This window comes from Chlorocebus sabaeus, chromosome 23 (assembly GCF_047675955.1).
Source record: "Chlorocebus sabaeus isolate Y175 chromosome 23, mChlSab1.0.hap1, whole genome shotgun sequence".
Taxonomy (NCBI): domain Eukaryota; kingdom Metazoa; phylum Chordata; class Mammalia; order Primates; family Cercopithecidae; genus Chlorocebus; species Chlorocebus sabaeus.
In genome coordinates this window covers 58,812,020-58,829,049 of record NC_132926.1, presented here as the reverse complement: position 1 = coordinate 58,829,049, position 17,030 = coordinate 58,812,020, and the positions used below count along the sequence as shown (strand labels likewise).

Sequence of the window (17,030 nt, the reverse complement as noted above, 5' to 3'; positions counted from 1 at the left end):
GTTTTGTTTCAGTTGTTTGCTGTTTCTTTTTGAAGGCATGGAAAGAAGCTATTGGAAATGTCAGCTGGTGTAGAGGAGAGAAGCAGCAGGGCCCTTCCTAAGCCTTGTTAAGCAGGAGCTTCCTGCGCCCTCCCTTTAAAGTGGATGATAATGGTTTGGCTCTGTGTCCTCGCCCAAATCTCATCTTGAATTGTAATCCTCACGTGTCGAGGGAGTGAGTTGATTGAATCATGGGGGCGGTTTCCCCCATGCTGTTCTCCTGATAGTGAGTTCTCATGAGATCTAATGGTTTTATAAGCGTCTGGCATTTCCCCTGCTGGCACTTTGCTTTCCTGCCTCCTTATGAAAAAAGTACTTGCTTCCCCTTTGCCTTCTGCCATGATTGTAAGTTTCCTGAGGCTTCTCCTGCCATGCGGAACTGTGAGTCAGTCAAACCTCTTTCCTTTATAAATTACCCAGTCTTTCATATTTCTTTACAGCAGTGTGAGAACAGACTAATACAGTACACTAGTTCAGTTTTTAAATGAATGGAAATTCTGATACTAAATTAGCAGTTCTTTGACAAACAAGAAAAATAATTTATTATTTCTCAAAGTAGAGGTCTAAACTGGCTGAAGTGAGCTTTAAAGTATACTACAGAACCTCTTGGTGGATTCCGTATTAGGGATATGTTCTTTTTTAGGTAGTCTGTGAAATGATCTCCTCATGGAAACATTCAGAAGAGATGCAGCTAATAGTTTATGGATGATATTCAGTGAAAATTAGATTTTGCATCTATTTTTTGGGGAGGGGTGTGTGTGTGTGTGTGTGTGTATGTGTGTGTATTTTGGCATGTGGATGGTGTGGTCCATAGGTTCTTTGCCATTCTTGAAAGGGTCTTTAGAGAATCATTACTGGTATATGTTGAACCAGTCCTCAGGGATGCAGGTGTCACTCACTGTGTGTGGTCCGTGTTGGACCCTGGTGACTTTATTTCTATAGGATCACTGCATCTACTGTTTTGATTCTTTTGACTGATCCAACCAATTTTTAAAATGTGAAGATTTGGGGACCTTGGATTTATTACGGGTACAGAATTGATTTAAAGATATCAGAGATTCTGGAACCAAGATGTGGTTGGAGAGGAGCATGAGGAATGGGGTGGGTGATGTGGGAGCAGGACCTGGAAGGAGGAAGGATGGGTGGCAAAAAGGATGGTGCAGGAAGGGCTTCTGTTTGATATAATTGCTTTTATGATTTGTTTGTGGAAAAGATGCTGACACATTTGTAACCCCTATTTCAAAGGGCAGCAAATCCTGCACTTGATTTTTCTGTGTAAATAAACTGTGTAATTGGTAATAGTTTATATCAAACCATTAAAAAGTTTTCTAAGCACTATTGCAAGCTCGTAGACTTCCCAAATGATACCATAATAATATCGTAATTACTGAGGCTTATGAAAAAAATGGGTTAAGTTCTAAGACGTAGTAACATCTTTAATCTGAAATTATCTGCGCTTGGCCAAATCAGCTTGCCTGTATTTTCTTTCACAAAACATTTGGTCCCAATTGTAGTTTTCTTTCTTTCAAAAAAAAAAAAAAAAAAAAGGTCAGAAAAAGTTCAAAATGACATGATGGAATATATATTTGTTTGGAAAAATGATCTGGTTATTGCCATGGCAGCTATATTAAATTTTTAGGGTTATGTGATATAGTTTTTATATTAATACCATCTTTGAAATTTATTTACATGATGTAACAGCTCTGATGGTTACATTACATCTTTGAAAGCAAAAATGTATAAACTATCCAAGATTTATGCAGCTTCTCAGCAGGACAAAATTATTCACTTTAAAGGGAAAAAAAAGATATTTGTTGGATTTTAATTATACCATTTAGATGTTGACATGTATTGAATTTATTGCGAAAGAAATGCAAAGATGACTTACGGAAAAAAAAAATTCTTACCTAATAAAAAATGGTACATAACTTGATAGGGCTATGAATTTTTGCTTTCCGATGAAATTGTTACAAAGTAAATGTCTGAAAAACAGTTTTCATGAATAAGACAGAATCTTTACATTCTGTCTGTCTTCTGGTGCATAGTATTATTTTATGTGTTTATTCTTGCTGAGACTTAGGCTTGTAAATGGCTTACTAATAAACAGAAGGCAAATTGTTAATTCTTAAATTTTAATTATAAATTATTGTTTCTAAAGTTGGTTTACAGGCTGTTCTTTCATCAAGCATGTCCCCCTTTTAAATTGAACCTTAGATTCTAAGTTAAAAATTTTTTAAATAAAGTCAATTATTTTTTAGAGTTAATTCTGGTAATTTTTACAAGGGTGATTATAGAAATTAAATATAGAAAAGTATATTTAATTTGGTTTTATAAACCCAGTTTTGAGAAATTATATCCCAACTCAACATTATTTTGTAAAATAAATATATCAAATTTTGATTGCTTTGAGGATATGGGAATAATATTATTTCCTCCCTTTAAAATATTATCTTAACTTAAAAAGAAATATGATGTGATGCAATGAGATACATCTGAAATGATTTCGAAATTTTGAAGAAAATTTTCAAGTTTGAATTTGCCTGAATTAACATATTAAACATTATTTAATATCTTGACATTTATATAATTAATTCATTATATAATTAAAGCAATTGTATAGGAAATTTTCAGATTTTTATGATTTGTGAAAGGAGGTCACTGAGCTACAGAAAAGAAAATATTTTTATTTTTCTAGAAATTCCCTTTTGTAATTGTATGTCAGGCACTATTCACAGCCCTTGATATGTCATATTTCTCTTGATCCTTGCTTACTCTATAGAGTTATTATTCTCTTCTTACTCACAAGAATGAGCTTGGAGAAATTAAGTAGCTTATCTGAAGTCACCCAGCTGAGACTTGATTCCTGCTCTGTCCAGTTCCACTTAACACGCAATACCCAAGGGCCCAAAATTCTGTCATTTTTCTTCTGTATTTAGCTATGCTTAGTTTTTCAGAAATATTGAAGTAGAAGGAAATTTGTTTTGGAAAGGGAAATTAAAACACACCAATAGAAAACAATGAAAATGGTGCTCTTTGAGCACTTACTGTGTGTCAGGCTCTTAATATGGACAATCTCATTTTATCCTCATAGAAACTCTGTAATACGTCATCTTACAAATGACTTAAGTGTTTTGGTGAATCCCAGATTCAGAACCAGGCTGTCAGATTCACTCCACGACCATGCGCCTTTTCATTTAAATCTAAATACACAGCTTAAAAATTTGTATAACTGAATTCACTTTTAATTTCGTGGAATTTTTAAAAATACAGCTTTTTAACAGTTTATTCTTGACTCAACGGCTTGGAAGGCATAAATTATGATTAAAATTGCATAGGTCTAATAAGAGATTGTGACTTATGTTATCCCACCTCCCTCTTATTGGGTATTGAAACTTTTTTATATACTTGAAATGGTTGCATTATGACTGTCATCCTTCTGGGTTCCAAGAGTCAAGTACTTATATTAAGACATATTTACATAGTCATCAATTCATGGGGTCATGGAAATTGGCTGGAGAATCCCAAAGATTATCTTATTTAATGCCTTTGAGCATATGGAGATTCAAGTTCGGTGACTTACTAGGTCATACAGTTGATACGGCCAGAGTAAGAACCAGAATGCAAGATTCCTTATCTGTAGCTCATCTAGCAACTAATTAACTAGGAAATATGAGGGGGTAAGTCAGAGAGAGATTAACAATGCCTAATTTATACAAAATTTACAGCTCACAAAGGAAATGATTCTATTGAATGAGCTAATTTAGTGTGATTATATGTTTTCTTTTTAGTAGGAAAAATGGTGGCATCATAGGATTTGATCAAAGCTGAAAGGAAATGTTTTGGTGTCTTAATAACCACTGACTCACTAAATCCAGCAATAGGGAGTGCTAAATGTTCACAAAGCTGAAATATTGAGCAGCCCAGTGTAATCTGGCCCACACACATGATTTCTAACCTAAAAATATCTGTCTTATGAAATAAACCAACCAAAGGATTCTATTTCAGTTTGCTTTTCTAGCGGTCCTGAAAATGTGGTCAGAGATTTAGGTAAAACCAGAATATCACAACACAATTGCAATCGAATTCAAAATGAAAGCACAGTGAAAAGCAAACAACAACCACCACCACCATCACCAAAAACCTCAGGATTTCTAGCTCAGGAAAGGAGGAAATGAGAGTGAGATCAAGCACTTCAGAGACTGGAGACATCCAGCAACCTTTGAAGAGAACCTCCTCGAAAGTACATTAAACACCCCAAGAACTCTAACTCCTTCACAGATGTTCTCATTTCCATTTCTCCAGTCAGTACTATCCTTTTATCTGAAAGTATGGGATTTGGCAGTAGTTTTTAAAGTGTGTGTGTTTGTGTGTGGGTGTGTGTACACACCTCCTTTGAGAATCTAATACAAACTATGAACCTTCTTCCCAGAAGGTTACTCATATGCACACACACCATTTTCTTGTGGTTTCAAGGTGTTTGTAGCCCTGACTAAAACTTCCCGGTAGACCCCAATGTAAGAGATTCCATCCATTATTTCCTTTCAGCCCACAGATGCTTCCTGTGGAAAGAAGGGAATCCTATGTCCTGTCTAGAATTTAGGAAGCCTACAGGTTATAACAATGTGTAACTAGGTGCCTTCTTTTCTTTGGGGGCTGATGTGAGCCATAACCTCTACAAACCAAAGGATTGGCAAACCTTGTGTCCCAGACGTTCAGGTTGATGGGATCTCTTGGTTAGATTTCCTGGGAACCAAACCTTACGACGCAAATGCCCATCCAGAAACACAGGGCGTCTCTCTGGGAGACAGCGTGGTGTCCCAGTGCTGGCTGCACACTTGCCAGCCTCCCGCCTAGCTGTGTGAAAGGAGCTTTATTAGCCAGCCCAAACCAGGCCTGTTTGGAGGCCTGGGCCACTTCCATTTTCTGAGGCTCTTGGTATATTGAAAAATGAAAAAAATGCCAAAATAGGGTTACAAAAACAGTGGTATACTTTAAATGTTTACCTTTAACAACTTAATGCTTTTAATACCAGAAACATAGAACTGTGCTATTCATAAGTTAATTACAGGATTTATAAAAATGTTAATTTATGGTTTGCTACAGGCAGTGTGGTCCAGTCATGGGACTCAATTTAGAGTTGTGCAAAGAAGGCCTCCTTCTTTCAATCCCGTCAGTCTATCTCTGTGATTGTATGCATAACCTCATCTGGAAATGGCTTCAAAGGTCTAAATTTGAGGCTCTTTATGAAAGTGGGGCTGAGTGGCCCTGCTAGCATCCCCTGGAGAGGACTTGCAGAAAGCTCTTCTGAGGAGGAGCTGGGGTTGCCCTTGTCATCAGAATCCCTTGCCTTCTCCTTTGAGCCCCGCCCTCCTCATGGAGCCTGTGTTCCTGTATTAGGACTGCAGCAGCATGATGGGCAGCTTCCCCTAGAGCTCTATGAGGACTAACACAGCCATCTATGCAATGGGAAGGATCCTGGGAATGGCCATCTGCTCTCCGCCATGATGGATGACTTCAGCCCTTACTACCCATTTTCGAATTCCTTTAAAAGGTCATTGCCCCCTTTCAAACTTCACTTAAGGGTAAAGCTCAAAATGCAAATATTCTTTTCAAGAGTAGCTCCTTTACCCACCTTTACAACTAAGTATAAATTACAGCTACCAGGATCCTTATGAGAGGAGAACTGGGGCCTGAAGAGAAGCACTGAGGCATGAATGAGGGGTGGGGTGATTTGAGAAGGAGTTAGTGAGAGGGAAGACTAAGGATGGTAACAGTAGTCCTCAGCATGTGACAGTTGTGGGGATTGGAATGGGAGGAGGACCAACACCTGGAGAGAGAGAGGTACATGCTAGGCCTCTCCATTGGGTGAAGTCTTTATCCTGCTGCTTTGTAGCAGCCTCAACTCTGCAGACACTTTTGGACATTTTTAAAGGAAATGTTCATTTTAACCACTGAGGCAAGGCATACTTTTGAAAGCAACATTGTATCCCATAAAATTCTCCCAGTGCATACTCAACTCTGCCTTAGCTGTTTTGGCTCACTCACAGAGCAGAGAGACATGGCCTGGCCCTTAATGCTTGGGTACCTGGCAGGCGGCGTATCCTTTTATCTATATCCACCTGACTGTCCATCTCTTCATCCAGCTACCCATCCAAACAGCCATCCATCCAACCAACCAACCAACTGACAGACATATTCCCAACACAAGCACCATGCTAATGCCTATGGATACCATGGCAAGCAAGACAGATTTTATCCTTGCCCTCATTGAGGTTATATCCTTGCTTGTTTAATGCTGCCTTTTAAATCCAGCATTGTCTTAAATGATTAGTGTTGCCTCTCTTTAAGTCCTGATGTCCTTTTTGCAAAATTGTAATGGATTACTTTTTCCACATTTAGGAATCACATTCTAGACAACAAATATCCAAAGATTGGATGGGAAAAACTACAGATTTGGTGCCAGATTAGGTGTCTTATGATTTGTTTTACATGTCTCTCACCTATGGCACTGTAAATTACTTGAGGGCAGGGAGTGGGTCTTAGGTTTTTAATGCTCTGCACCAAGCACAGTGGCTGGCACAGAGTAGCTGCCTACTAAATTTTTGTTGAAAGAATGCTGTCTGGGAAGTCAGAGGTCTAAATTTGAGACTCACCATTACTGTCATCACCCTCTATCCTTGGTGCCTCATCTCTTGGATCTTGATGGGGAGGAAATCTATGGCAAGTAAATGTGTTTGATCTAGGCCAGTAGTGGCTCTTACACGCTGCCTTTCTTGAGCCTCCTGAGTCTGAGGGGTGTCTTCCTCTCTTCCATTGTTGTTTGATCCAGGGCAGGACAGGGTAAACTGGGAACTAAGTGAATGCTCAGCACTGTCCCAACTTGACATAAGGAATGTCTTCTCAATTATTTAAGATCTGAAAATATGTTTTCTATCCTTGAGAGACGGCCACTTTTCCCTTAATAAAGCATGTCTGACAATCACACTTTATTGGTGTGGTTAGGAAAAGAATGTCGTAGACTTAGGAAAACATAATAATTTAAAGAGTGACACATTTCAGCAAAGAAATAAAGCTGTTGCCTGCTCTGAAAAGAAGTAAAACTGTAGGAAACCATTACTTCATTGGGACAAACATTCTGTGTCTTTAGAAAGTTCTCACTGAAAAAAAGCGGGTGAGCTCTAAGGCAGAGTGTGTGTGTGTGTGTGTGTGTGTGTGTCTACGCATATATAGAAGTAGTCTCTCTGATGTTTTAGAGACGTTCCCTTTACAAACATTTCCCACTTAGTACTTTGTAAGTATTTAATACAATTGCTGTCTAACACAGCAGTTTGCACCTAGGGTTTCGTTCAAGCTGCTTCTTGGAAATCATAGTTTTCAATAGCTACTAGGCTGAGGTGTAGTCAGTAACTGCGGTGTAGTCAGGTTTCAGCAAGATCTATTTGGTATTGTACCAACTAGACCACATAAACCAAAATTTCCACTCCAATAAAGAGTTAAATAGTACTCCATAAGATATGTTGCACGAGCTATATGGAGATTTCAGGTGTGCATCGCAGTGTGAGCATTAACTTGAATGTGTCATTTTATACTTCTCTAGTGCAGAACTATTTGGTATACTATTGCATGTAATGTGCAAATCCCATCAGTTCACACTACTATTATTTGTAGGATTATTTTAACAAAATAATAGTTTCATTTCCTGTTTGATATAAAACTAAGGCTTTATTTTTAAAAGTGGAGAAGATGTTAATACAAATTTCTCTGTGGTTTATTTTCCAAAATTGATACTTTCTAACATACAGCATGTTGTTGTTGTTATTGTTGTTTACAAAATCCATCTTTCGCTGACACGAGAAAGGATGCTGAGTAGCTCTTCACATTTGCTAACCACGGTCTAAGATTATTTGCAAGGCAGGATTCTCTGATGCCAAGGACTGAGGTCTAGTTTAGTGATCCCCTTCCATCTCAGCAAAAGTGTATATGAGAGAGAAGAGAGAGAAAAGCCAGAATAGGAGGGAAGCTGGACACTGTGGTGCTTTACTCATTTATCTCAGGATATGGAGACAAACGTGGTAATAATGAAAGCTGCCCTTTGTTTACAATACACAGAGTTTGTGGCAGCAATCTTTATAAGCCCCCAAATGGCACTTAATAAATAAAAGAAGATACAGGTTTTCTTGATTAGTTAGATACAAATATTTACTTAAGCTTTCATGAGAGTTTTCTTTATTTTCACAGAGCTCTCTCTGCTCAAATGAACGCATGAATGAATGTCTATTTTTTAATGTGGACTCAGTATATACAAAATAAGTTTTCGCAGGATCCAAATTCATTTCATTTGTAAATATATTTAATAGATGTCAAGAATTATTCTTGACTGCTTTAATTAAAGATAGATTTTTAAAGACTGGATTTAAGCAATTTTTAAATGGGTGGATTGTGTCAAAGAATTTTGCAGTCTGTGAAATACATTAACACTGATACTAAAAAGAGAGAGATAAAAAACAAACGAAAAAGAAACTGCTCCATGCAAATATTTCCAAGGTTGTTCTTAGCAATGTAAGGTTACTATTTTTTTCCTTTTTGGTGTTAATGTTGTGTGGACACTGGAGACAGTTGTGCACTGTGGATATTATTGCTGCAACAGAGAAAAGGGAAAAAGATAGGTTTGCAGCAGAGCCTGTGGATGGCACCAAGCCAGTGCCCTGAAAAATGGCAAACATGTCACAGCTAACAGCTGGATGCAGAAATATTTCTCTTTAATTTGGATGGATAAAATTTTTTTCACAGCAGGGCACTCTCAAAAGAGTACAACATCAAAGAGGGCGGGTCTCACCAGTCAGACATCAGCTGGCTCCAGGATGGAGCAAAATGAATGAACTGTCAGGACTTTTCCAGCATATATGCTTTTGCCAAGTGAAAAGTTAAAGGTTCAGTGGCTTGTTCAGATCACAGACAAAATCCTGATAATGGAAGCCTGATTCCCTAAAGTCTTCCTCTGATCAACAGACAGAGGATGCCTGAAGAAGACTCCAGATTGATGGATGGCAGGCTTCATATCGACGGCTGCCGCCGTCTTCAGAGATAAGTGGAATTCACCAAATGCTCAACAGTTCTCAGGAGTGCCTGAGTCTCCGTGTCATAATCCTCAGAGTCACCGACTCTCCTCTGCTAACTTGACACTTAGCAGCAGCTGACCCACAGTGTGACCAAAATACCCATTTCCATTTCTTCACATGGTCGGCTCTCTGATGAAGGCTTTGCAAACACCACCACGGGTGTTTTACAGTTTATTGACACTTTTCAACTGTTTTTCTGATTACCATATTTCAGTCTTGACTTATATGTTAGTATTATGTGCAAACTCAACATAAACCTCTAATGATTTTCTAATATTTCTGGAACTTGATGAATGTGAATTGACAAAGTACAGTATATAGCTTTAAATCAGCATTACTGAAAATACAACAACGGTGTATATAACCATTACTCACTTATTTTATGGGGCATTTATTACTTGACCTTTGAAGCCACATTTTAAAATCTTGGCATTTGAGACATTTCAAAATATTCCAAACCAAAGTGAGAGGAAAGGATTTCCTTATTAGAAACAACAAAACAAAAGTTAATTGTAATGGGCGGAGGAGGGAGAAACTATTAAAATGAAAAAACGTATAATATTATATATTTGAGAAAAAAATTGAAAAGCTGAACACACATAATATGGGCACACTAGTCGGTGTTTACTTTAGTAAGGAAACTTTATTGTAAAATATGCATATTCACAGTCTTATGCATTGTCTTTTTTTTTTTAATGTTCCTAGTCATTATGACACATTGCGATAGGTAGAATTGGGGATTTGTGTCTTTATCCATTGCATGGTTGCTGGTTGTTTACATTTTAATAACAGATTAAGTAATTCTCACTAAATTGACATTTGTTCTAAAAATAGAAATTTGTTTGATAAAGAATATTATTAATCATTATGAATGTTTTTATGACCTTCATTTGGAGAATTTCAGTTAGTTTTAAAGGAAGAGCTCTACATTTCTCTCTGATAGGGCAAATAGGATGTGACGAAAAAAGCAATAACATGGTGGCCTATGATTCACATTTCCCAACTATATAACTGCGAGCAAATCATTTCATCTTTCTCAGCCCAAGGCTTATTCCCTGTGAAGCAGAATAATATTCTCAGCTTCCCTTGTAGGTCAGTTATACAGATAAATAAACCTGTAAAAGTATTTTATAAACTCAAATGCGACGTGAATATGCATGACTTGGTCATTAACTGATGTTCTTTCCTTGTGTGAAGGTGGAGGCAGATGCTTTCACTTGTTTTGAAAGTTTTATTTTGTGATCTTTCTTCTCAAGCCTTGATTTAGCTTGATTTGAAAGTTTAAAACCAGAAAGGTTAGCAGGCCACACTGTTACGGTATTTGCTGTTTTCCTCTCTAGACTGGGGAGCAGTGCTGGATCTCTGTGGATCTGAGGCTCCAGGCTAAAATCCACAAATGTCCCCTGCTCTGCATCCAGGTACATGTGACTGCACAGACAGCTCACCTACCTTGAACATATTGAGTGTTCATGCAGAAATATGGCATTGTAAGTTGGGGCTCCCTCTGGTCAAAAATGTCAGTGACTTCAGAGGTCAAGCAATCTTACATAGTATGTGATATTCAGTGAGAGATATTGGGATATTGGGGTTCTGAAGCCACAGCTAATTAAAACATTTGTAATAAATACTTGTTAATTTCAAGCATGCTCCAGAAATGTTTTCAAAGGTATAGTGGGTGCCTGTGTCTTTTACTTGACAAGGAACACTGCAATAAACTAAAAACTGATTAACTTTAGGAAAGTGTAGAGTTGAAGAAATGCTTCCTTCCCAATTTCTGGACAGTATTACATTCATATACCATTTCTTATTTTGACATAGTTTGCTTTATTTTAAAAATAGATTATCTGGGGGATAAAATATAAACTGTTAATACATCAGCTGTTTTACTCCTATATTCTCTTGACGTCATTCCAAATCTTTTTCTTCTTTCTCCTTTCTTTTTCAACAAAAGTTGATTTCCTGGTGTGTACAAAACCCTGTGTAAGGTACCTGTCAGTAAATTTAAAAATGATTAAAATATATTCCTGCCCTCAATGAGTTTATGCTGTGATAACCTTAGAAATAGTTTACTTGCATATGCTGCACATAATATATTGTGACCAGTGTCCGTGAGCAAGTTAGTAGATTATGTCTAGGCTGACTTTTCTCATCTAATAATAGTGTTGGTCTAAGGCTGGCTATGTTCTTTGAGCTCTTACTAGATGTCCAGCATTGTTTTAAGTCCTTTACATATACTCATTCATTTGGTTTTTATATCAGCTCTTCGAGATAGGGATTATTATTAGCACCATTTTTTTTCTCAGAAAAAGAAAGTCTCAGCTTGCTTAAGAGGTTAAATAACTGGCCAAAATCACATCACCACAATTGTAACTCACATGCATTGAAACTGACACCCACATGCATGCTCTTAACCTCTGTACTCTACACCCTACAGTCACCCATAACCATAGTGGTTTATATTGTGTGTTTTCACTGAGAATACTTCAGAAGGTCTCCTTTAACAACCACTGTTCACCTTTTAAAAATCTTTTATTTAGCAATAAAAGTGTTCTGGTTACTAATTTTTCATAGTCAAAACAGCCAAGAATCATTCTTTTGAGTAAATGGTTGTAGAGTTAACTTATGGAATACAAAATATTGGGCCTCTACCTCCTGACACACAGAGGAATTGTGTAGTAAAACACATTTATCTTTGTTGGCAAACAGCATGCTTTCTTAAATTTCTAATACACTTGACTATTGGAACCCCAATTTTCTGAATTTTACAGAAAGATGGGGCTGTGTAAAGGCACTGTGTAAATAGGTAGAGGAGATCTGAGAAACTATGTCTTTTTATCTGCTCTTCCCTGGATCCTCCATGAGCTGAGAAAGGATTTTAAACAGCGCTGGGCTCACAGATCTAAACTGGAAATCTCCAATGACCTCTTCTGGGCCCTTTCTGTGGTAATCGTTTATGCCATTTTAAATCATCATATGAAATTCACCTTTGTATTTCATATAGTTGAAAGAGATTGGCTTAAAAAAGAATGTAGTATTTTTTAATCCTAGTTGTTAGTACTTAGAATCAAGGTTTAATTGCATTTAGTGGTAATTTCTTCTTAAGCTTTGAGTAAAATCCAAGATCTTTAAGAAGATATAGAATTATTGTGAGAATTCAGTTCACTTCGGCATGCATTGGGTTCCTCTTATGTGCTGGGCCCTGTGTTAGATGTGTGGGCATAAAATATGCTTCCTCACCTCGGCTGCTTGGCGAAAATTGAAGGAGGCTGGCACTTCAACACACAACCAAATGCTGATGTCTGGAGCCTTGGCACAGGGATATGCCAGGGTTGGGAACATGGGAGAGGGCATCTGAAATGTCTCCTCACTCCCTGAAAACTGACTAATCCCATTTATATGAAACCTTCAGATCCCCCTTCCCCGTCCCCATGCTGAAATTCAGGGACCTGGGTTTGGGGAGGAACAGATTCATGATTAAGTTGTAATTCAAGTTCCTTTTGTCTGAGGTCATTGGCTCTTTTCAGGATATTTACAGGACTGAATGAGGTGAGGAAGGCCTCAGCACACTCCCAGATGGGGAGGCAGAGAAGTGGAGAGCAGGTGAGAAGGCCTAGAGATGAGGTCTGGTTCTGTCATGGACTAGTCGCCTCACTTTGCTTAGACTACTCACTTTTGCAGACACCATTTCCTTCTGTATAAATGGATGGGGTTGGAGCAGATGGTCTCTGAGGTCCCTTCCAAATCTGATTTTCCTGGGCTCTAAATTTAGCCACAGTGCTCGGCATTCTAGCAGAAGAGTTGGTGACTGAGCTTCATGGAGGCCTTATCTACTGGAGGAAATGTGCTGCCTGTACTTTTTCACACAGGGTTCCCCAGCTTACCTTGGGCCCTTAGAGGTGTCCTGGGAACTGTCTGAGAGAGTCATGGTGGGGTTAGTTGTGTTGGTGAGGTGCTCCCATCAACTCCTCATTTTTTAACCAGGGCAACTTTCATCTGTTTTTATACTGGAATGACATTTAAAACTTCCTTGAATTAAAGGGGATCCTTCACTTGAAACGATCTTTGAAATCCTGTCCTGGTAAAAATGAAGGGAAATTAAAAACAAAAACAAAACAAAACAAAACTCTGCACTCCCCTTCACTGGAAAACTGCGGGACAGAAAGCTTGGATCTTGGGTCAGATGATGGCATCTGGGAAGCACAGGAGTGATGAACGTTTGCAGTGTCTCTAGGCTGTCACTTCAGACAGTTTTCTTTGAAAGTGCTCCCAGCTGTAATGGACTGATTTTCAGTGGTGCCAGGAATTCCCTTACTGCTGGGCTTACAAATGTAAATGTCTAATGAGGCCAAGCAGGTAAGTGAATTAGTGAAGTAAGCAGCATGTAAGACAGTAAGGAGTGGTAGGGACTGCAGAACTGGAAAAGCTCAAGCCCAGTCTAAAGGGAGCCACCTTTTCTTATCTTAAGTGGATCACTGCCACCAGTGATCATTTGCCAGAAATTGAGGACCCATCTTTTGATTTTTCAGAAGTTAGAAATCTCAATTAGATAAAATTTAAAAAATTTTTAAACATTGTGCAGGAAAAACACGGTTGGTCTGTTGTTTGAATTTAGCCTGAGAGCCACTAGTTTGCAAATTCTGCTTTGGAGAAACACTTTGCTCAGAGTCACCAATACACACAATTCCTATCATTTGGAAGATGGTATTATGCTTATGTTAAAACGAGCTTAGATCAGTCACTGGCTTCCACCATTTCTATGATTATTGTTGTTGTCATAGGCTGGCAGCCTTGGTAAATGACAAAGCAGTGGACAAGCCACTCACAGCCAGTTGTTGTAACGCGCAACCCTGGTGCATATTTTACTCCTGTTACTCTCATTTAAAGCTAGATTTTGTGCAAGGAAAATAAAAGCATGGGAGAGAGTGGCACTTCCTAATATCCAGGATCACAATACAACTCCTTTCTTGTGGTAGCTTTCAGTTAATGCTATGCATGATTTGTAATGAGTAAGAAATTGTGTGATCATTATCTCAACCATATGTGTGATGTCCCAATAAATAGAATTAGATTCAATACTATTAAAATCCCCTTAAAAAGGTAAGAAAGAGGTCTCCCTTTTTCTTATATTTCCACTCCTATTGATAAAAGAGAAAGAACAGACCAAAAGCAATGGTTTGAAAATAGCAGCAACAGTAATCAGAGAAGAAATCAGAGGCTGATAATACAGTGATATGTATTACAAATATTTTCCCAAGAGAATAACAGATAGTTTTTAACATTAGGTAACATAGCTTCTCTGTTTTAATAATGCATGCAAAAACTGAACTACAAAAAAAAAGGCGGCTAGGTTTTCTTTTCATTTATTTTTCTCTCTGGTGATTTTTGAAATCAGTTAAGAGGCTCTTGCTATACTTTAGGTGAGGAAAAAAATCTCATTTGGACTAAAATGGTTAACAGTGGAGAGAATGACATAAATGCACTTGAAAAGTATATAGAAGGCAAATTCAACTGAATTTGATGATGGCTAGGCTCTGGGGGCTGAGAAAGAAAGCAGTATCAAGGTTGAATGAGTTTGTTCAACTCTGGGTATGTAGTTATGGGGGTTATGTAGGTGCATGGGATTTGCATCACAGTTTCATGTGAAATATTATAATAATAGTATTAGCTAAAGCCAGGAAAGCCAAACCTCATGCCATGTGCTACATTGTGTGATACTCAGGAAAAGCCTGACCAATAGCCTTTTACTTTTCCCCAAGGCAAGTAGCAGTTTATATCAGGCAGGCAAAAATTGTAGGTTTTATTGTAGTCACAATATACTTAGTTAAGATTATTGCTGAAACAAGAGTGTAGGGGGAAACACTTTTCATACCAATTTTAAGGGTGGACTGGTTAGTGGCTAGTGATCAAATGAGCCAACAGTTAAGACAGTCCCCACTAGTTAGAAATGTTAGGGGATTTTACTTGCTGTTGAAGATAGTGGCTTGATGCACAAAGGAGGATTGTTGTGTGCAGTTGTCAAAATGCTTCATAATAATTTTTACCAGCAGTCCCTATGGAAGGTTTATTTTTGGGGGAAGGGAAGGCAGGGGACTGGGTCATCAACATTTCTTACTCCATTAAAGATTAACAGTGGCATTAAGGGAACCAAATGGCTTTGGTCAGTGTTGCAATTTTGAAGAAACTGGTTAAGATTCAAAATTTCAACTCTGAGGCTGTCAACAAGTTTCAGAGTTGCAATTTTGAATCTTAATCAGTTTCTTAAAACAAAACAAACAAAAAACCCCACAACAACAAAAACAGAAACAACTACAGTATAATCAATCCTAAATATGTTGTCTGTCATTTGATTGCTCATGTAGCAGATATAGCCACCCCATGAAATGTTTCCATTCTTTGCCATTATCCAAAACCTAGAAATTTAAAGAAGTCATTAGTCTTAAATAAATATCCAAGAATCTCTTCACTCTTCTCAAGCTAAATTGATTATCAGCTGTGATCACGCTGGTGCGTTTACCCAGTCATAACTTCTCAATTGTTTTTAACAGATTAATGTTTGTCTTTCATTGTGGGGTTAGTGGAAAGGTTGGGGTTGGAGAGGAATGAGTTCGAGAAAAGCAAAAATAAATTAAAATAAAATGAAATGAAATAAAATAAAATTAAATTTAAAAACTTAGCTGTTTTTAAATGACTGGTGATAGTAAAAAGAAACTGTCATCACTAAGCCCATTTGCACCCCCCTCCCCCAGAATAGAAATGCTGAGCTAAACTATGAATGACCATACTAATTTTGGAGCCTAAATGTAACCAGTGAGACTCTCTCTAATGCTTATTCTCCATGCTTATTTTGAAAGGAAAAATGGAAGGGCTGACTAGCAAGAGTGAGAGATACGATTTGTCAGGATGCTCTGGGCAAGTAGCTACCAGAAGAAGGATCCCACTGCTGATTTTATCTGAAATGGTGCAGTGTATGATGGACCTTCTGAGAACCATACTCTTAGGAAACTCTTTTAACTGTCCCTGCTTCCTGGATGGCCCCAGGACTGGCAGTGACTTTCTAGAATTGCTGTGGATACATGACCTCCTCATCTCCCACTCCTCTAGATACCACGTCCCCCTAAGTGCCCTGGATCTGAAGTCGTTTCTGGAAAGGCAAGCTGTTGCCTCTGCTGTCAGCACTGACTCTGTGTTTGCTTGGCTCCCTAGTTGCTTTCACGAGACTTTTTGTCCCATGCTTATTGAGTGGTTCGAAGCGGATTTCATTTTCTCAAATGCTATCTTGAAAGGAAATCTGTTTGAATTGATGTGAGGCAGTAACAATTAGACAACTCAGTTAAGAAATGTAGGATCCATAGGAAACAGCTATTTTTTTCTTTCCCTTTTTGAGGATCTCTCTATTTTTTAAATGACTCCTCTCCTAATAGTTTCAGATCCTGAAAACTTTGTCCTGAAAAACATCTTCTTTGAGGTGAGAGTTCATTTGTTTCATCCAAATCAGAGTCTGTTTTGCCAGTTCTTTCCAGCTCCATAACTCTCCAACTGTCTTCTCCTGGGTGTCGCCCAGCCTGTTGAACGGACAGTTACTGCCTCCCGAATGCCTCTGGGCAGTTGTGTGTTTGAGCCTGGGGAGCTCGAATGTGGATGTTCCGACAGTGTCAATGTGGACTCTCCTTTCAGCTTGCTTTGTTTATCCAGCAGCTCATTACTTAAGACTAGCCTGTCAAAATCAGTCAAATATTCTTTGGGAAATATGGTCACATCCGTGAGATACCACAAATATGTTTAATACAGAGAAGATTGGCTTGATAAGAAAAACATGATCGACTTGCATCACCAAAACATATTTTCCAGTTATTCCGGTTGAGTGTCCACAAG

The 17,030-nt window shown here is 38.1% G+C and overlaps 1 protein-coding gene across 1 annotated transcript in view; it reads left to right on the top strand.

Annotated features, from left to right (window-relative positions):
* PRDM6 (PR/SET domain 6) overlaps positions 1-17,030 on the top strand; it is a 106,070-nt gene that overhangs the window by 50,317 nt on the left and 38,723 nt on the right. The gene's annotated exons all lie outside the window — the stretch shown is intronic.